Genomic DNA, 21,963 nt, shown 5'->3' with positions numbered 1-21,963 from the left:
TATTGGCATTTCTTTCCAACTTGTATATCATATGATGTAATAATCACTTGGATTCCCCAATATTCTCTTCTTCATTATTAGGTCCTTCATGGTAGAGTGAGGAAATAACCACATCACACATTTCAAGCTTGATCATTAGAGGCATAGTGGAATCTACTAATGCGCTAGAAATACGTGTACCACTTAGCAAAGTAGACTCTGATTAAGCAATATTTTACCTTAGAAACATCACTTGGGTCTCCAAGTTAATACATAATTTGGACTCACCTCATATTCCTTGAAAATTATTGATGTCTTAATGTTAAATTGTCCTTTTCTTTAGTGTCTTTATGTGCTAGACCATGAAAGAATTGAAAATACTCTACACCTTGATATGTACTTTCTAAAATGGAAGTGTATTTAACCCTTTGTAAGATTATGTTTCCCTTAAAACTAGCATCTATGTTAGTGGCTTCTTTCATTCTACTAGTTTGGGCAAGAGACCAAATCACTAAAGTGGCATAATCTTTTCTATTATGTGCTTCTTTAATTTTCATACTTGCTTCCTCATATTTTGAACCATGGAGCCTCATACTCCTTTGTATTGCATCAAGGACCATTGTATTTGCTAAATCTTGATCACAAAATATGATGACATGTGCATCATGTATCATTTTTTGGCCATGCTTTGGTATGAAAGCTTAAAACATCTAATACACCTCTATTTGTACTTCTCTAACAATGACATCTTCTACAATACCTAGCATGTGCATATTTATTTCCTTCGACTTCTATTGGTATTCCTCAATGTGAATTTTCCATAAATATTATTGAAAATGAGTAGACTTAATAAAGTTATCATCACTAAAGAATTCTTGGCATACCTCCATTCTCATATATGTGGGTAATCTTCCAAATCTCTTGATGTAAAATAAGCCAGAGGGGCTAGAGGCATAGGGGGAACTCCCTCTTTCATCTTATCCTCAAGAATAATAATGAGCTCCTCTTCCTCCTCTAATCCTTAACTAGACACCAATTGTATTGGTGAAGGATCCACACCTTTATCTTTTATGTTCTTAGTCTCTACCTCTATTTCTTGTGTAGCTTATTGTTATTTTTCCTTAGGCATAGGGATAGGTGGTGATTGAGAAGAGGGTGGATATAGAAATCATCTTGGTGGATCATGTGCATCTCTGATCACCAATGTAGTTAAAGGCTTAGGGGAAAGGGATTTTCTTTAATGAACCACAGGCTCTTTCCCCTTCCATCTCTTCCTAGCCTCTTCATCATCATCAAGTTCATTAATTGTTGAAGTTGAGGAAAGTTCAACCAGAGCTCCTAAAAATCACTTGAATGCAAACACCTTTCATAGAAAGAAAGAAGAAAAATTATGGAGGCTTGAATTCAAAGATCTATACAAGATGAGACATGCTTGATCTAAAAAGGATAAATTATAATTGTATTGAATAAATAGATTACAAAGAGAGATCAATCCTTGTAAAAGGATATCAAAACCCTAAAAGGTAACTAACCTAGGTTGTATTATAATAATTAATAAAATAATTAATGACTATATGCCTAAAGTTTAGCTTAAGTAAACTATATATATTAAGTGACTTAATGATTAAATCAAAATAATTTAATTAATAAGTAAACATCTTATTACTCTAACACCCCATGCCCTCCTTAAGATAAACTTGGGAAGTAGCCAAAAACCTAAAAACTACTACTAAAAACACCCCATGCCCTCCTTAAGATAAACTTTGGGAGTAGCCAAAAACCTAAAAACTACTACTAAAAGAAAACTTGGGTCTTGACAACAAGGCCTGATGAAATACCCAATCACAACCAAATCTCTATGAAGTGGAGAAATATAAAAAACCACATGGGAAAAACTCTACTCAAAGAAGAGATGGAAGGAATACTAAAAGACTAGTGAAGGACTCCAAAAGCATCCAAACTAGAGAATATCCTAGAAGATAGGAACAAAAGGATGATCATGAAGAACACTATTGAAACATGAAGCTAAAAACACTATCAATTGTTGATTTGAAGAACCTCCACTAAGTAGAACATGACTAGGTAGAGAAGACTAAGTCTAAAGAGCTTATCAATAAAAGATGGAAGATATCTTCATGACCTCCAAAAGAAAGAATAGAAGAGTTTCCATATGGTAAATGATCCATCTCATTGAAATGCATAGGTACCCAACCACTACATCTGCCTAGTACATAGGAACAAATAATGAATATATAGCTCACTATATCAAATTAAGAAAGTAATAGACCCAATAGAACCCCTTCTATAATGTTTAGAGGTAAGATAAGTACATTGAAATTAAATGTAGAAGCTCATGCAGAATGAAGAACCAGGAACATTGAGAGTGTAGAAGAAGTAAAAACACCTATAAATACATGTGTCATTAACACATCATGAGCCTAATGTCCCAAAATGAACACTCCCTTAAGAAAAGAAGATAGCAAAGATGGGCAACATGAAACCCCCCAAGACACTTAATAACGTAGTGTGATTACAACACACAAAGTTGTGCAAGATCTCAAAATGCAATAGAGCGGTACTTTATCTTAGTGTGTTTACAACAAAAATGCTAAAAATGATGTCAATGAGAATCAAAAGAGACATAAGATTGGTACAATAGATAGTACAATCCAAGGAAAATCATCCCAAGCAACAAAAATGATCCTCAAACCTAAAACAACCAAAATATCCACTAGGATACAAAACAAAAAACAAAAAATTAAATAATATGTACCTAAAGCATAATTTAGAAAAACAACCAGCATAAATGGAACAATATTTCCAACAATATAAAGCTTTCCCAAAATGGAGATCAGATGTTCAAGATATGTTTCCTAGAGTGCAAAAATGAACCCCTAACTTTGACAACTGAAAAAGGCATCAATAAAGCATGAAACTTGATCCTCACCCCTAATCCTTTTAATTAATTTCTCACCAATTTTATCCTTTATAGTGGGGTCTCTCCTCAACTATTTTAGATTCATCAATTTGCTCAGTAGGTGTCATTAAAGCAACCTTGACATTCTTGTATTGAATTTCATATAATAATCTCTTGTATGGAAGCCACTTTCTTCTATTTTCATTTTTCATTCCCATCAAACACATTTATAATTATATATTCAAGATAATGGAAAACATGAGGAGGAGCACTAAGTTTAACTCTTGACATCACCAAATCATGAAAATTCTTAGGGTCACTTAATTTGGAAATACTAGTCGCCATTCTATAAAGCTCTAAGACCTTTTCAATTTGAATCCATCCTCCCTTTGCCATTTTGAAGCGATGGAAGTATGTATTCTCTGGGAAGACACAACCTTCACCTCTCCCACCCAATTCCCTTTCCTACACCAATTTGTCTCATGATCTCTAAGAGACCCATTTCTCATAGTAACATAATAGGGAATCACATAAGGGCATCCCATGAAACCATAGAGGCTTATCTCTATACTTACTAGATATGGAATAATATCTCCCCAATTGTGTGAAATTAATAGATGTTATTGTCTATTATCAGGTCTCAAAAAGTCTATGAGAGTAGTGGGGATCCTATGAGGATTTGGTGTTAACTTTCTCCCTTGTTGAAAATTTAGATTGTAAATTTTGATATTCATCATTCTCCCCCTTTTTACCAGTGATGCCAAAGATTATAACATAAGTAATTGGGGTTTTTAGAAGAATTATTTATACCTATTTCTAATTTTTTTCAATGTTTTGTTCCATATCTCCTTGAGTTGATTTAATGCAGTGATATTACTTTTAACTATTATTATTATTTTTGTAATGTCATCAGTATTGTTCAGTTCTATCATTTTGACAACTGTCTTCGCCTATCTTTAAATTATATCCATAATGGGTGTTATACTAAATTTCAATCTTATATCTATATCTCCATCAGTGCATATTTTCTTGAAAATTTATGTTGCTTCTAGGAATATTTCCTCTATTTCATTTAGCTTCTTCGATAGGCTCTTGTGAGTTTTGTCTCTTCATGTATATTCTTGTTATCTTCATCTTTCTTCAATATCTCCATGACCTTTTCTCTGAGTTCTTCTTTGATGTTCTAATCAGTGCTAGTAATATCCACAAACTTTTTTAATTGATCAAAAAATGATTCATCCTTGCCAATGGTAATTGTAGGTAGCGGACTTGAAAATGTATCACTAGCTCTTTTCTAAATTTTCTTCTTTTGCTTATTCATTTTCTTTTATTTATACTTTTGGATATATATTTGCTTGTCTTCATGGTTCAAGGTATTTGGATCTTCTTTCAGAATTGCATATTTTGGTCTTTCATCAAAATTTTCATCTTCTGATTTTGATTCCCTCTTTGTTTTCTCTTGTTCATCTATGACTTCAATCATACTCTACAATATTCTCACAACTTGTACTTCCTCTATTTATTCTATTTGTTATGTATCCTTCTAAATATCTATTATTTGCTTCTCAATTGTTACTACTTCCAATGTTTCAACGATAGCATGTGTCATATCAATAACATGTACACTCTCCTTGGTTCCAGTATATGTACTATAACTTATGATCCATGTTATTCCACAATGTCTTCTTCTTTATTTTCATTTGTATCATCCTGCATTTCAATTATTTCATCTTGCAAAATATTATCTCCTTTTAGTGGTGTACGATAACTTTCTGATCCTTCATCATCTTTTTATTTTGTCAGATTAGTGTAGCCTTAATTTTTTTAAATTACATCACTTAGTTCATTAATTTCTCTTATTTGTATTTATCACTCTAATTCAAATTTATGTGGTACACTTGCATCAAAAATTATTTTCCATAGTTGTAGTGCTTCATCTTCTACTTCATGTTGTAGTCCTACCAATATCTTTGTTTTTCTATATATTGTGGAGAATTTCTTTTATATGTTTCTATTATTGAATTAATTTCTTCAAAGCTTGATTCTAGATTAGTGAATATTAGTTTTCTCTCTCTACTCTACTTCTCTCATTTAGCAACTTCATCCCATCTTGTTATGGCTTTGTCAAGTAACTATGTTGAATATTACATCTGAGCTCATTTGAAAATGTTCTAAAACTTGTAGAAATGTGATAGTATTGCATCTTCTATGATCTTATTGTCCTCTTTTGATCATGACCATACTTTATTTCATGTATATGTTTGATAGTTCTATATTATTTTATTCCTTCATCTATGTTGGTAGCTATTTTGGGGATTCATATTCTTGTTTGTTCTTTTGTTGATTCATTTCTTTGTTTCCTTGTTCTTGTTGAGGTTTACCTTCTTGTTCTTCTCCTTGGTTGAGATGTTTTGTCTCTTGTATTTTGAGATATTGTTCTTCATTTGGATGTATTATCTATAGCTTTCTTACTGACAACCTTTTTCTTAGTAATTTTCTTCTTAATTCTGGCATATGTTGCAAGTGTTGCTCTAGATTTTTTCCTTCTCATTTAACTATTCCCTACACCTGTTTCAACCTATGGTTTCTTTTGGTCTAAAAAAATTTTCCTATACTCTTCTTCATAAGTACCAAATTTATTAGCTTCACCATGCATCAATAGGCTCAATATTTGTGCAATACTTGCAATTAATTAATTTTCCTTCACTTCATAACCTATGGTTGTAACCATGATGTTCTAGGTTCAATGGATTTGACAATACATGCATGGATTTAATATTTTTCCACAACATAAGGTGGTATCCAATCTTCCATACATTATGACTTAAAACTCTTTGAAATAAGACCACATAACTATATTGTACATTCCTCCTAAATACTTGATATACTCATTGATTTGATAGATAACTGATTTTTCTAACTCTAAATTCACTTTTTCTATATCTAGAAAATAATTGTGTACATAGAAAAAGATGCATACCAAAAAATCTCCAATTTGTAATGCTTCTTGATTTTCCTCAGGTTCATTATCGATTGATTCATTGTCATCTCTGCTAGATCACACCTACTTCCCTCCATGACAATTTTATGTGCAGTCTGCAATGCTCCTCCCGATATGTTTTCTAATTGGCTTTCCTAATAAATTTTGTAACCAATAACCATTGAAGTTAATTTTAGTTCCTATTTTAGAAGGTTTCTCATAAAAAATGTCTTCCAATCTTTCTTGTACTTCACTAATCCTTCAATCTCTCTTTCGAGTTCAAGTTTCCTTGTACATTTTATTCTTATATTCAATAGACTAGCAACTACGTGAATGATCTCTTTTGTAATTTCAATTGGACTTTCTCCTTCCAACAATATGTAGTCTCCATGTATTAAACTCAACACACATTTAATCTACTCCTCTTTAAAATTCTTTGATAAATGCACATTGTGAGTTAATCATTTCATCTCCAAATGTAGAGATTCCTCTTTCAACATTCCATCCTCATTGCATGATTCCTTTTAGGATCAACTCAACACACATTTTATCCACTCCTCTTTGAAATTCTTTGATAAATTCACATTGCGAGTTAATCCTCTCATCTCCAAATATAGAGATTCCTCTTTTAGCATTCCTTCGTCATTGCATAGTTCCTTGTAGGCTTCATTAATGTCACCATCTCTGATCTCATTTAGTTTGAATTGAAAATACATCTAAACATCTTCATTTAATAAAACTGAATATGGTATCCATGATAGTACTCCAACTTAATTTACTTATTTACCTTTCAATGATTACAAATGGTATTTAGGTTCACTTTTCTATAATGTATCAATCAATATTGGCATGTTCACACTTGCAACTATAGTTTTGTTCATAAGCTTCAATCTTCCAATGCATTCTATTCAACTAGGGTTATCACACTTAATCATGTTCAACTAGGGTTAGCACACTCAATCATGTTTAGCTAGGATTAGCACACTCAATCGACTTGATATCTTCAAACTTTCTCATGATATGAATTGCTTACTAGACTGTAATTACACACTAGATCTTTGTTTACATAGTAGCTTCGTAAGAATAATGTAACAATGATGAATTAGACATTACATACATAGTGGTAAAGTTTTCAATGAATCTTTCTAATAATCATCAAACTTTATAGCCAATAAGGTTCCTTTAGCCAATATTAGCTCAATCGTTGATAACACTCTTCATTCTTATATGTCACTTCATCCAATAATATAGATATTTTTCCAATATTAATGACTCTAAAGTATTTGGATTTGTCTCCATCACATTCCATATGAATTAATTAGTAATGCATCTACTTATGTTGATAGATGTTATATTTCTAATGTTCCAGGGACTAATTAATAATTCCAATGAAGTTTTAGGTCCCTAGGTAGTTTAATTACTTGCTTAGTTAGTGGATGAATTCCCTATCTTGGATAACACGGGGTCTTCTATTGATGTCAATGTAACACCATATTTCTTCTTTACCCATATCTTCCTCCTTTATTCCTTGACTTGATCCTAATTTACAAATTATATTCCTTTTTTTTGCTTATCAGTAGTGAGTTGATATATGCAGTTGTAAGTGGCATGTCTGAATTTCCGACAAATCTAACATGGTAATCCCATTGCTCGATAGGGTTGTACATTTCATTTTTTGCATTCTATTTTCAAATGTCTTGTCTTTTCACATTGAAAACACTTAACAAGGTCATTAACCTCTTTTTTCCTATAGCTTACCGATCTCCTTTTTGTTTGTTGTTTAGTTTTGTATTGTTCAACTTTGTGTCCATAGTGATTGCATTTATAACAATATCGAGTGAAGTTTTTCTCATTTTTTATACTGTTAATTCTACATCTACATTCATAGGCTTTATGTACAATTTGATTGCAATTATAATAGCAGTCATTAAAGGATGTTCCTCTTGTAGTATTCACTTGTATGCTTCTACAAATATTTGTAGTATGACCAAATTTTCCACAATTCTAAAAAATTAGGCTTATAGAGATTCTTACCTTTGTTGGATTCTCCAGGGGTATGTTCTTGCTTTTAGTTCCAACTTGTGATGATTCTCTGATTTCTAGATTACTATTGCTGATATATCCAAGTCCATTTGTATCACCCGATTTCCTCTAACCTTTTAGTTGTTCATCAATATTATGTATGCTTTATTAAAACCTTAATAACTCTTTCATTTATTTCCTTTTCCACTTTTAGATTACTTTGTAGTTATTCATTCTCTTTCTTTAATCTTTAATTTTTTGCTTACATCTGTAGGTTCCTATCACCTAAATCTTCTAACATTTTCATTCATGCTTGGGTCCATTTTCTTTGTTTCTATGTAGTGAATCTTTGTCTCTAGTTATTTATTTAGCATCTCTCTTCTCCATTTCAAGTTTTCTTTGGCATTTTTGGCAGTTTCATTCTTTCCATTACTTTTTTCATCTTGAAGGATTGACCTTCCTACTCTCTCTTCACTTGATTAATCTTTTCAAGTAGTTCATTGTATTGTCTTAATAGATATGTAATAGCAACATCAACTTCCTCATAATTAACACTTTCCTTAGATAATTGTTCAAGATTGTCAAGGCTTATCTATAAATTTTATAATAATTCTTTCCTTTTGGAAAATGAAGTCTTCATTTGTTCTTTAGATTTTGTATCTAGTCATTAGTATTGTCTAGGGATTCCTCTAGTTTCTTCTAATACCCATAGCTTTCCATTTTCTCATATCTACTCTCAAGTTGTTAAACTTTCATCTAGAGAACCAATAATTTGACACCAACTAAATAGAATAAAAATATGTGTGGAATGATGATGTAAATGTGTGGGGAAATATAGGACCTACCCTTAACCCAAATTCCCAAAAGGAAAGATCCAAATGGATTAATCATAAAGAAGTGATCAATGCACCAATGAATCAAATGATGGAGAATATGAAGAAAGGAGGAAATCCTATAATCTACTATAGAAGTATGTACTTAAAATCTTAAATGAATGGAAGGAAAATACTAACCTCAAAGTAGAGAAAATTTGGAGAATGTTGATTTCCGATGTCCATGCATAGTTTCAAGAAATTCTGCAACCTTCTCTAGACTGGAAATGTCAAGACAGAAAAAACCCAAAAAAACTTTTGTCCTTCTAAGGGCAGGTCGACCTTGACCTAAATAGAGGAGCATAATTTTACTCTGGGTTGCAATCTTAACCCAAAAAGTTGACCTTGACCTACACTGCTCTAACGAAAATTATGTTTGTGGATCCCAGAAGTTCACCAAAAAGGGTATCTAAATCTGAACTTCAATTCATTGTCCTATACTTGTATTTGCAAAAAAAAAGGTTTTTGTGTTTGGATGAGGGGTTTGCCTTCCCCAGTTTGGAATCAACCTTAAAAATGAAATTGAAATAAAAATGCTAGCAATTAGTAGAAGTAAATCTAACAATGAAGCTATGATTTCAATAGATATGCAATCGTATTTGAAGTATAAACAAGTATATTGATATGAAAGATTTAACATAACATTAGCAAATGTAAATCAAAACCTCCATGATTGTATGCTTGGAATCCATCTTGAGAGAAGAATGAATACATCTAGAAGATGAACAAAGGATCTTAAAGGAAGATCACATGACCATGATGGTTAGATCTAGGGTTTGAATGATGAATCTTGAATACTTGAACCAAATCCCTTCAAAGGCTTGAATGCTTGAATCCTTGATCTTCAATGGAGAAATTGAATGGGGACAATAGCTTGGATACTTCCTTGAAAGTGCTTGATAGAATGCTTGTTTTATTGTGAAAAATAATGGATCATCTGATATCTTCTTGTTCGTTAGCTTCTTTTTTTTAATGAGAGGAGGAGACTTCCTTATATATTGATCCAGGGCACAAACTTCTAGAGAGGTTAACTTTGAAGAATTAAATCCCAACTAACCTTAACCCATAGGAATAGACTTAGACTAAATGAAATTTAAGAGTTTACAATTTTGAAACCTAAAATAGCAGATCTGAAAGCAAAAAAATAAAACTTTCCAAAGCTCGATATCTTGAAACCTCCAAAACTTGAAATTTGGACCTAGGGTTAGAGTTGAGGTCAACTCTGGCTTAGGTCAAGGTCAAGGTCATCCTTGACCTAGGTCAGGGTCAAGGTCAACCTTGACCCTTTAGGTCATCATTGACCCAAAAAGTCAAAGTCTTCAATTCTTCAAAGAAAGTTGTCAGAAAAAGGCTAGAAACAGGGGGAGAGAAGCAAAACAGGGGGAAAATAGCCAAATCCATGCAAAGACCTATTCAAGGCACTTGAAATGACCCCAAACCACTTATTCAGAGGGATGAATGCTCTTAACATGGAAGTTCTTCCATTTTAAGATGACACATTAAGCCCCAACTTTAGCAAGAGTATGGACTCGATGCAAACTCTTGGTAAAGAAGAATAAAGAAGAGATCCAAGTGGATTCGCAATAAGATAAAATAGAACTTAGCTAAGGACACAAGCCCCCAAGCTAAGGATTCTAACTCAACATACATGCACAAGGGTGTGAAAACAAAAAGAAATTTGAAACAACAAAAAAGAATGGTTAGTATGAAACAAACCCAAATCAACTAGCACAAGAAACCTTGCTAAGAAATGTTTCTCATGCTAATATCATATTTGGAAAGCTATAATAAAAACATAAAAGATTACATAAGAAAGATAAGAGCAACACTATAAATAACATAGCTTCACGATCCAGTCCTACTAGCATGAAAGCAAAAAGAAAGAAAGGAAGAAGTGATTACCGCACCCAGTAAGATGCCCACCTTACCATGAATTACCAAAGGAGAGGGAGAGCCAAATAGGTAGACAAACATGATAGTTCACCCATAAATTGTGCTTTCAATTGTAATGTCTCTTTTGACGACTTCTGGAATACCCATAGATCCACCTTCTTGTATCACTATGAATATGAAATGCGTGTCTCCTTAGGATTTAGCAACTTATGTGTGTTACCTTTGGAAGATTTAGTATATTGAAAATGTGTCTCTTCAGGATTTAGCAACTTATGAGTGTTATGCTCAGAGGATTTAGCAAATTGAAAATTTGAAAAATGTGTGTCTCTTCAAGATTTAGAAACTTATGTGCATTACCCTCAAAGGATTTAGCATATTGAAAATTGAAAAATGCATGTCTCTTCAAGACTTAGAAACTTATGTGCATTACCTTCTAATATTTAGCATGTAATCTAAAAAAACTATAGTACAAGGGAGACCCTACATATGCCCCCCTCCTTATCATGGCTATCTATTAGACATGATAAGGAAGAGGAAGAGGATACCTACTTCACAATGCAAGGAGATATCTTGTTTAATAATAATATGTACCATATTCTTAGTGAGGGATATGGACCCCTACATCCAAGAGTATAGATAATTGTGAAAAGGATATGTCACTCGTAGAAAAAGGATCCTCAAAGGAAAAATATCTTATCAACAAGACCTCCACCATAGAGAAATACTTTTAGATAAAATATAATCTTTCAAAGACAGACCAAGCGAGAACAAAGATTCAATCATCAAGCCCCCTGTAAAGAAGAGAAAAAAGAATCTTTGGAATGAGGGAAACAACTCCAATGCCAAAGCAAGAGTAAGAGTTTATAAAGAATGTAATTTGAAACATAGGGAAGAGGTGATGAGCTAGGACAAAAACCTCTCATATAAAAAGGTTATCCATAGTCAAAACATTTGTCAGTATGATGAAATAATTTTGCAATATAAATAAGCTAAGGAAAGCAATTCCCTAGACAAAGAAAAAGAAGGAAGGACCTTTCAAAAAAAATCTCTTAGAAAATATATCTTGAATAGAGTCTATGAGTGAGTATAAACATAATACAAAATCATAGAAAAATAAGAAGAAAGAATACCAATGAAGTCCAATAAAAAGGCCTAATGGATCGTAGGAGACTAGATGGAAATACACCTCTTGCCCCTAGTCCAGAGATAGGAGGAGAAGAAATCTATATTATATTATAATGAGAGGAATCCCCTATATCAAAATTATGAAGGAATTTTAAAATTGCACAAGAGAAAGATATAATTCCTAAAGCAACTCTTTCTTGAACATATAATTTTAAATGCTTACAATCAGCAAGTAAATGTGTAGTACAATAATGAAAAGGACATTTGTATTTGTATAGAGCATTGATTAGCATAGTTCTAAATATTTCTTTCTTGGAATTCATTAACTCAACATACGCCTTTTTAGCCACCTCTTGATGAATATCAGGGTTATCCAACGTAGGTGTAGGGAGAAGATCATGAAGAGGAGGAGGACTATTAACATCAACCACCTTAGATTGATATTGCAAACAACCAACACCATGCATATCCTATCTAGGGGGGTATATGAACTAGATACTTGATACCATGCTCATTAAATCCAAGCCCTAAACCTCTATAACCTTGTTTAGTTATCATATTATATCATTTAGTATACATATCATGTAAAGATTCTACATGAGGTGATTGTTTATCATGTTCATGAGTAAAGGTTGTATAAGATGAAATAATAGGTTTTGAAGAAGTTTCTTTACCCTTTCCTTTAATATCATCATGAATCAAGGGAGAAGGTAAATCAAAGAAGTCTCACACATCTACATCTTGAAACATAGCTTGAATTCCATCATAAGTATGGGAAGAACTAGGATTAACAGATAGAGAATTAGGCATCGGATTAGGAATAATATGATTAAGATTAGGAAGATTGTGAGATGGTGTATCATCTACCAAATTATTCACATAATCCAAAAGAATAATAAGTATACCACATGAATATTTAATGAAAGTTTCAAAATTAGGAAGGCTAGTATCAAATTCACAAAGCATAAGCGAGAATAAAATGAAGAGAACTAGGACAGTTACATAGGAAGATGAGTCTAAGAAGAGACAAAGGATAAAGTACAGTGCTCCAACTGATTCAGTTGAAGAGAGGACATAATTTGATGATAACAACCAATTTAAAGTGGTAAGTCACAATCCTTCTTCTGATTTCGACAACCTGTGTGAAAATATAAAGAATAATGTTGATTTATCTGGATTCACACATGTTGAGTTTGACAAACTTTGAAAGATTGAGATGAACCAAGTGGAAGAGTCAATATATGCCATGATGGCAACATTCAAGAAGACTCTAATTGAGCTTGCCAACTCTATACCTAAAAGTTTATGTGCAAGAGTTGAGCGAAAATGGCAATCTAGTCTCACTACATAAAGGCAAATTAAAGAGACTATACTTGCTCAAGTGATGTCATAATTGGATAAGGCCACAATGTCAAAGGCCATTAACAAATATAAAGGGAGATTTTCTCCTAAATATAGAGCATTCAATATTTTTCAAAAGGACATTGAGGGTGTTGTTCAAAAGTCCACTCAGATATGGAAGTCAATATATGGACTGACAAAACCTAAGGTAGTTGAGTAGACGTCTGTTGAGGTAGGTTAAGAAAAAGGTGAACAAGAAGTAACTAAGGTTACTAAAGATGAAACTAAGAAAGATGCACATGTGGAAAGCACTAAGATAAAATTAGATACCCAGGCAACAACAGAAGATGAGCAGCAAATAGAATAAAGTATACTAGATATACAAATTTCAAGTGTCAGTCCACAACATGTGACAGATGTCACCATAAATATAGTAAAGATCAAGTATGTTTCTGATACTGTAGCTCAAAACATCAATCCCCTAACAAAGGAGGACATGAAGAAGATATTATTAGACACCACCACCAAGGCACAACTATGCAGTCATCTTGTATTGGTGAGTGTAGATGAAATTGAGAAGGAAAAAAAGACATCTGTAGAGGAAGAAAATGAAGCCATAACTCAAACTCCTAAATTTATGATGGTACAACCTATAATGTCCATTGTAGTGTACCAAAGGAAAGAGACAATAATGGAAAATATCAGCACAATGGTGCAAAGTGTGTCAGTACAAGAAGTTATTATAAAGCACAGGAAGGGACACAAGCTCAAACAGTTCAGGAAGATACTTTTGTACCTACAATGCAAGCTCAAGGTGCAATTAAGATTGAAAAGAAAGAAAAGAATAGGATCAAAGAGTCAGCCTTGACTACCAAGCCTGAGGAGCAATTAGCAATACAAACATTGGTTGCTTTTCTAGAAACTTCTACTCCTCCAAGTCAAGCTCTTCATAGGTCGAGTGTAGAAGCTACACCACTACAGTCATCAAGGCCTAGTCCTAGCACATTTAAGGTAGATGAAGTTACATAATATTGTGATGTCAAATTGAATGGAGTGATTGTGTTGCCAAAACTTGATCTTAAAATAATCACTATTGAACAAATGAGCATACTTCAGGATGCTCTTACAAAGAAAAAGCACCAAGAACTACTTAGAAAGGAGCATAGACAAAAGAAAGTATTGCAAGATATCAAGGAGATATTTCTTGATGCTTTCAGCCTGCCTGCACCTGTAGAAGACAAACCTATCATGGAGTAGTTGGTGAATATAGTAGAGCAGGTAAATGATACAAACCTAGATCCTAATGTTAAACTACTTGAATGGTCTGAGAGGAAATTTCAAAACCAAGTTAATGAAAAGATATCAAGTACCATTGCACTTAACCAGGTTGAGTTAGCAACTAAGATTGACAGTGTAAAGAAAGTTTTAGAGAACATTTTCTCACTTTACACTAAGTTGTGTGATACAACCCTATTCACATAAGAAGTGCAATGCCACATTGCAAATTTGGAGGGAGATGTGAAGCTAATAGGTACTACTCTACCCAAATCTCTAGCTCAGATTCAAAAGCACTTCAGGAATTTGACGAATTCCCAAGGTTAGTTGATAGCCCTACATGCTCAAGATGCAAATATTCATGCCACACTGATAAGCATCCAATCCATGTTGACCCCACACATGGACATATTGCATAAGGAACTAGCCTTTGCAAGAACAATGACGAAGAAAGATCCCCATCTTGTTAGAGTAATAAGATATTGCCTTATTAATTATATCATTTTAATTTAATTATTAAGTCACTTATTATCTCTAGTTTACTTAAGCTAAACATTAGGCGTATGATAATTAATTCTTTTATTAATTATTATCTTACAACCTAGGTTTTACCCTGTTAGGGTTTTGATATCCTTTTATAAGGATTGATCTCTTTGTAATTTATTTCATTTACTTTTAATAATGGCAATTTCTTTTTTTGCTCATCAAGAATGTGTCATCTATGTATCTGGGAATTCTAGCCTCCATAGCTTTTGCTTCTCTCTTTCTATGACAGGTGTTTGCATGCAAGTGATTTTTGGGAGTTGTGGGGTTGATCTTTCATGAACTTCGACATGGTACCAGAGCTCCAAATCTTCATGCCCCTATTTTGTTTATGAGAATCTTGTCTTGGATTTTAGATCTATGCTTTTTGTTTAGAGGGTTTCATTTTTCAGAGGTTATTTTTGTATTGAATCTAGGGGGCCACCATTTTTGGTGCACTTTGAGCCCAAACGAACATCACCTTAAGCTTAGAGTGCCCAAAAACCCTTATTTTCATATAAAATTTGTCCAATTTGGACATAGTTAGAATTTGAGGCTAAATATTTTGCTCCACGATTGGATACATTTCTTGAGGTGATGATTTTCTAAGTTTTGCACGCAAATCAAGATTTTTTGGCTCATTTCTTGAGGTAGTGATTTTGTGATTTTTGGCACAATAATCAAGACTTTTGCACAGTTCCCTAGGCAATAATTTTGTGATTTTGGCACAAAATTTGAGATTTTAGGGCACACAAATCAAGATACTTTTTACAGAACTAACACACTTCCTCAAGTGGTAATTTTTTTCTTTTCTAGTGCTTTTTTGACCTACATGTGGTTTTTTGGCCATAACTTGTTCATCCGAACTCTGTTTTTCGATCTAAAAGGAGCACTAAAAAGTTGATTCTAAGCCTGTCATGATTGTGTAGTTTTTTTGGATTTTTATGCTATTTGGTGGCCTTTTTTGGCTGTCAAAGTTAGAATTTATATTTATCACTTAAAGAGACATATTTTGAGACATTCTATTTTCTAGATTCTACTCCAGGCACATTCCATTCAGTTTTTTGTTTTTTTGCATTCTAATGGATATCTTGGTTGTTTCGGGTCTAAGGATCGATTTTGTTGTTTCGGATTATTTTTCATGGGTTATACTATCTATTATATTAGACTCATGTCCCTTTTGGTCTTTGTTGACATCTTTTTGTAGTATTTTTGCAAACGTACTGAGATAAAGTGTCACTCTATTACATTTCAGGATCTTGGACATCTTTGTGTTTTGTTGTACTCGCACTACATTATAAAGTGCCTTGGGGGTTTTATGTTGGCCATATTCACCATCTTCCTTTTTCAAGTGAGTGTTCCTTCCATGACATTAGCCTTATGATGTGTCAATGACACGTGCCTGTATAGGTGTTTGTACTTCTTTTACACTCTCGATGTTCCTAGTTCTTCTTTCTACATGAGATATTGCATTTAGTTTTAGTTTTCATGTCTTACCTCTCAACATTAGAGGGGGGTTATGTTGGTTCTATTTATTTATTGGTTCAATGGAGTGATTTATGTATTCAGTATTTGATCCTATGTACTAGGCAATTGTAGTGGTTGGATACCTATGCATTTCAGTGAGATGGATCATTTACCATATAGACATTCTTTCATTCCTATTTTTGGAGGCCATAAAGATACCTTCCATCTTCTATTGACCAGCTCTTTAGACTTAGTCTTCTCTACCTAGTCATGTTCTATACAGTGGAGGTTCTTCAGATTAGCAGTTTGGTAGTGTTTTCAATTTCATGCCTCAGTGGTGTTATTCATGATCATCTTTTGATCCTATCTTCTAGAACGTTCTTTCCATCTCTTTTTGGAGTAGGGTTTTTCCCATGTGGTTTTCTCTATTTCTCATCATTACAGAGATTTGGTTGTGCTTGGGTACCTCATTAGGCCTTGTTGTCGAGACCCAAATTTGCTTTTAAACAAAGTATTTGCCACCTATTTGTCTGTACTTTTTTGGTTTTCCACTTTCTATGGCATCACTTGTTCCTTGCCTCGTCTTGACTATTTTCATTCACACATTCCTCTGCTCTAATCTCCTTAGTCATCCAAAACTTGCCCTCAAAAATTATCTTTGTTATCTTTGAATTGATCTACCCTGTTGCCTATTTCCCTTACCATCCTCAAAAACTCCCTTCCTTAGTCACTTCTATCCGTGCCCATCAAAATTCAAACACAAAAATTTGAACCAAATTTTTCAATTTTCTTCTCCTTCTTCATCACTCTTCCACCCACACTAGGAATTTCACCCTATCCATCCTTCTTATCCTTCTTTCACCTGCACTTCTTCTCTTCCTTGGGTGAGTTATGAAAAATCCTCTGACCCTCTACCCACTCTCCTCTAGGAAGCTTTCTATTTCCGCCACCAATTTTGTCCATGCCAGCTTTGTTTTTTCTTTGTAAACTTCCTTATCAACTCCTGTCGACCACCAAAGAAATCCCACCCTACCATTTCTCATTCCTTCCTCATAGTTTTCATAACATTCACTATAGTCAAAGTCTTCCCTAGCCACACCCATTCTAAAAGGGATTCCATTCCCACAATTAAATCAACTGGGAACAATTTTTTCATTACCCAGTCCACCTCATCCACTGGGCTTGCAATTTCCAACCCCCATGCCCTTATGATTGTTGCAATGTCCACGTTAATCTTCCAATGATGTGTGGAATTTTGAAACTGCTCTCCAACTATCTCCTTAACGGCTTCCACCACTTCTGGCATTGGGCATTTGAGCAATATTTTCAACATTTTGTCCTGCACCGATCCAAACAAAGCCTTCTAAGGTAAAAGTCACCTCCATTTGCCTTTCAATCATGTCATTATCATTTCTTTAGATTACTATTCAGGTGGTTAGAATTAATTTCCTCCCATTACTATATATTGCTTTCCAGCTGCATTCACACTTAAGAAAGTGTCCCATCACTCATCTGCACACATCAGGTGAGCCCTTTACCACCTTTTTTCATGATGAAAGCCTTTATTGTCGATTTACCAAATCTCTTCCTCTATTTTCTAACAATCCTTTATGATGTCATTCATCATTCCTTCCTTTCTCAAAAGCATTTGACCAGTCTTAAAAAAGTCATTACTTAATCAATGCTAAATTCCTCTTCATCCAATACTTCCCAATAGCTACAATATTCAAAGACTGGCTTCCCATCATCTACTAATCCTACCACCCATTTTGAAAGAGCATTTGCATCTCTATTTGTTTCTCTAAAAACATGACATATTTAAAACTCCTCAAAACTATTTAACTCTTCCATAATAGACTCTAACAAATTTCCTAGGTCCCATGCATGGATTGAATTATTACTCACCACCTGCACAACCATCATTGAATCCCCTTCTAAAATAAATTCCCCCCGCATCTTTTTATACATTTTAAAGCTAACAATGCTACTTGGAACTCAGCTTCATTATTTGTCCCATGTTGTAGCCTTAAAGTTGCTATCTCCCCTAAATTGTCCTTTACAATGCACCCTATACCTGAATTCCCCTAGTTTCCTTTAGAAGCTCATCAAAATTTACTTTTAACCAATATTTTTTAGGGGCTACCCACTTCGTATCCTCCTTTTTCTTAGTTTTAGAATTTTCTTTTCCTATAGCTCCTGCCTTTCCAATTTTAATCCCTGGCCACCTTTTTTGAATTGCCCTTTCATAGTTCATGAACACACAATTTGATAAATCTTTCCTAAAGACTGTTGCATTCACCACGTCTTCAATTGAATGATCTATTTATTTTAGGAGTTGATCAATTGTCTCTAATCTATCTTGAAATATCCCCCTACTTCTTTCATTCCAAACCTCCCATATCACAATTGAGGGACTTATATTCTCCGAATGCATTCCAAATAATTTCTTCTTCCTCCCCTCAGTCGTGAAATGAAAAAAGCCTAGAGAGGGGCTCCATGGTCCGGCACATCTCAATTTTCCTTGAAGGAAACTCCAACACTTTGCTGCTATGTCACAACTTAACAATAAATGATCAACACTCTCCTCTTCATTTCCACACATAACACATTTTGTAGGGCCTTGAAACCCAAATCTTTGTCTTCTCTCCACTATTAAGATTCTACCTTGAATTGCTAGCCATGCAAATGTTCTAGCCTTTGGGATAATTTCTTTACTCCAACATAAGTCCCCGACTTCAAAACATTCATCAGCTTTAGTGTCTAATATTTTATATCCAAGCTTGACTGAATATTTACCCAAGGCTGCTACACACCGGCTAATCTTATCTTCTTTATTTATTATGCAGACCTTTATTCTATTAAAGATCTCCCTTAGGGATTGTTGATGTCCTTCTGATAGGCCCTCCCCTCTCCAGTTTTTCCACCTCCATATTTTCCCAAAAACCCCTTCACTCTCCACCATATAATTTCTTACATTCCTACCCCACAAATCACATAAAATCTATTTCATATCTCTATCTCCTGATTCCTCATCTAAAGATTTTTTTCGTTCCGAGTCCTCCCAAAACTTTTCCTTGTTGCCATTACCTATGACCCAAGAGATATGGTTAGTAATGACATGTCTAAATGATAGAATAAAGTTCCATATTGCAGAACCTCTAATTGGATTTTGAATAGTTCAAATCCTTATATTCTCATTAGAATCCAAATATTTAGCTTTTAGAATCCTTATTCACAATTGCTCTACATCATTTGCCAACTGCCACACTAGCTTAGCCCCTAAAGTTGTATTCATTGTGTTCCAATCTCTAATACCTACCCCTCCAAACTTCTTCGGCCTATATATTTTTTCCCACTTGAGTAAAGGCTAATTTTTCTCCTCTCCTGCCCCACTCTAGAAGAATTTCCTCATCTGCCTTTCAACTAAATTAATCACCTTCTTTGGGATTTTTAAACACGTCATTAAGAAAATTGGGACTGTTGAAATCACAGATTTTAATATCAAAATCCTTCCTGCTAAAGTCAACCATTTACCTTTCCAACCTTCCATCTTCCTTAGGCATTTCTCTACTAATCCCTTCCACACTTCACTTTTATTGTGCCCTTAGAATAAAGAGATTCCCAAATATTTACTTGGAAGAACTCCCTACCTCTTCTAATAGCTCTTCTTCTATAAAGAGGGGTGTTCAGACTTTGCCCAATTTATTTTTTGTCTTGAAATTTTCCTTGAAATTTCCAAAATTTTCTTCATTATTCTAGCTTTCCTCTCTAAAGCTTCACCCATAAGAAAGGTGTCATCCACAAATTGCAAATGTGAGATTGGGTCCACTCCCCTTTCCACCTTTACCCCTTTCCACAAGCCTCTGATCCTTCTTTCCTTGATTAGCCTCCCTAATACTTCAATCAAAATTATAAATAGGAAAGGAGACAAAGGATCACCTTGTCTAATACCATTTTCTAACTCAAAAAAACCCTACAGACTGCCATTAATCAGCACTTAAAACCTTACCGAGGTCAAACAACCCTTTACCCATCTAATCTATTCCTCTTTAAAACCAACTTTTTCCAAAACTTTAAACAAAAAAACTCTATTTACCTCATGATAAGCTCTTTTAATATCTAACTTTACCATCATTTTGCTAAGTTTGTTTGTTCTTGCTGAGTGGATCATTTCATGAGCTATAATCACCCCTTCAAAAATTGATCTTCCTGGAGAAAATCCACTTTGTTCCTTTGAAATCACATCATTTAGTACCTCTTTTAGCCTATAAGAAACTACTTTTGATATGATTTTATACACAATATTACATAAAGAGATTGGTCTAAAATCCTCAAAGGAGTTACATTCCTCCCTTTTTGGAATGAGGGCTATAAAAGTGTTATTTAAATATTTTAGAACAAACCCTCCTCTTCTTGATTCCTCCACCATATCCCAAATTTCCTCTTCTAGACATTCTCAAATGAGTCTAAAGAAACTTCTTGTGAATCCATCAGGCCCTAGACTCTTGTCTTTTCTCAGGCCCCATAATGCTTTTTTCACTTCCTCTTTAGAGACTACAACATTTAACCTTGCATTTTGCTCATTTGTAATGCATTTTTGAATGCATTCCAGAACCTCCTCATCTAAATCCTCCCCCACATCCTTAGTTCTACCTCTATCCTTGAAAAAATCTACTGTTGCTTTCTTTATCAAGATAGGGTCACATATCACCTCACCTTCTCCATTCTTAATTGAAAAGATTTAATTGTGGGCTCTTCTTTTTTTAACTGAACTATGGAAGAACTTTGTGTTCCTGTCCCCTTTTTTCAGCCATGTTCCCTTGGTTTATGCCTCCAAAACACTTATTCTCTTAGTAGGGTCTCATCATACTCTTTTTTTAGCCTCTTTTCATCTTTAAAATCATCCTCATTCATCCCTTCCTGAATTATTTTTTCATTCAAGATTTTAAGTTCTGCTTTCAACTTTTCTTTTCTTTTGAGAATGTTTTGGAAAGATTCTCTATTCTACACCTTGAGTTTTCATTTTATATATTGAAGCTTCTTAAAGATTTTAAAGGCCATGTTTCCATCCCACTTCGGAGCTTCCCTCCACCAATTTTCTACCATCTCCTTGAAACCATCCACCCTCAACCACATAGCTTTAAATTTTAAAGGGTGTCAATTAGGGGTGAGTTCTTCCTATAATCTTAGACTAATATGGAAGTGGTCATATCCATGAATAGGAAAAATCTCAGCTTCCACAGACTAGTCAACTTTTGTCCAATCCCCCCATAAAAGGAACCTATCTAGTTTTTCAACAATATTTTTAAAACCCTTGCCTCTTGTTGTTCCATGTAAAATCCCCTTGTTTAAGGAGAATATTGATAAGTCCATTATCCATAACAAAAATCAAGAAGTCCTCATATGTAGTTGACCTCCACTCCTTACCACCTTTTTTTCTTCTAGGTATAAGATAGCATTGAAATTTCCCCCTACTATGGTGATTTCATCTTGTAAGATTTCCAACATTTCTGTTAGTGTTTTCCAAAGTTCTCTTTTTCTCTCTGCTCTGAATTGGGCCATATACTTTA

This window comes from Cupressus sempervirens, chromosome 5 (assembly GCF_028749045.1).
Source record: "Cupressus sempervirens isolate cs-2001-9-10 chromosome 5, ASM2874904v1, whole genome shotgun sequence".
Lineage (NCBI taxonomy): Eukaryota > Viridiplantae > Streptophyta > Pinopsida > Cupressales > Cupressaceae > Cupressus > Cupressus sempervirens.
The sequence above is the reverse complement of the archived record's forward strand: the minus strand, read 5'-3'. Positions refer to the sequence as shown.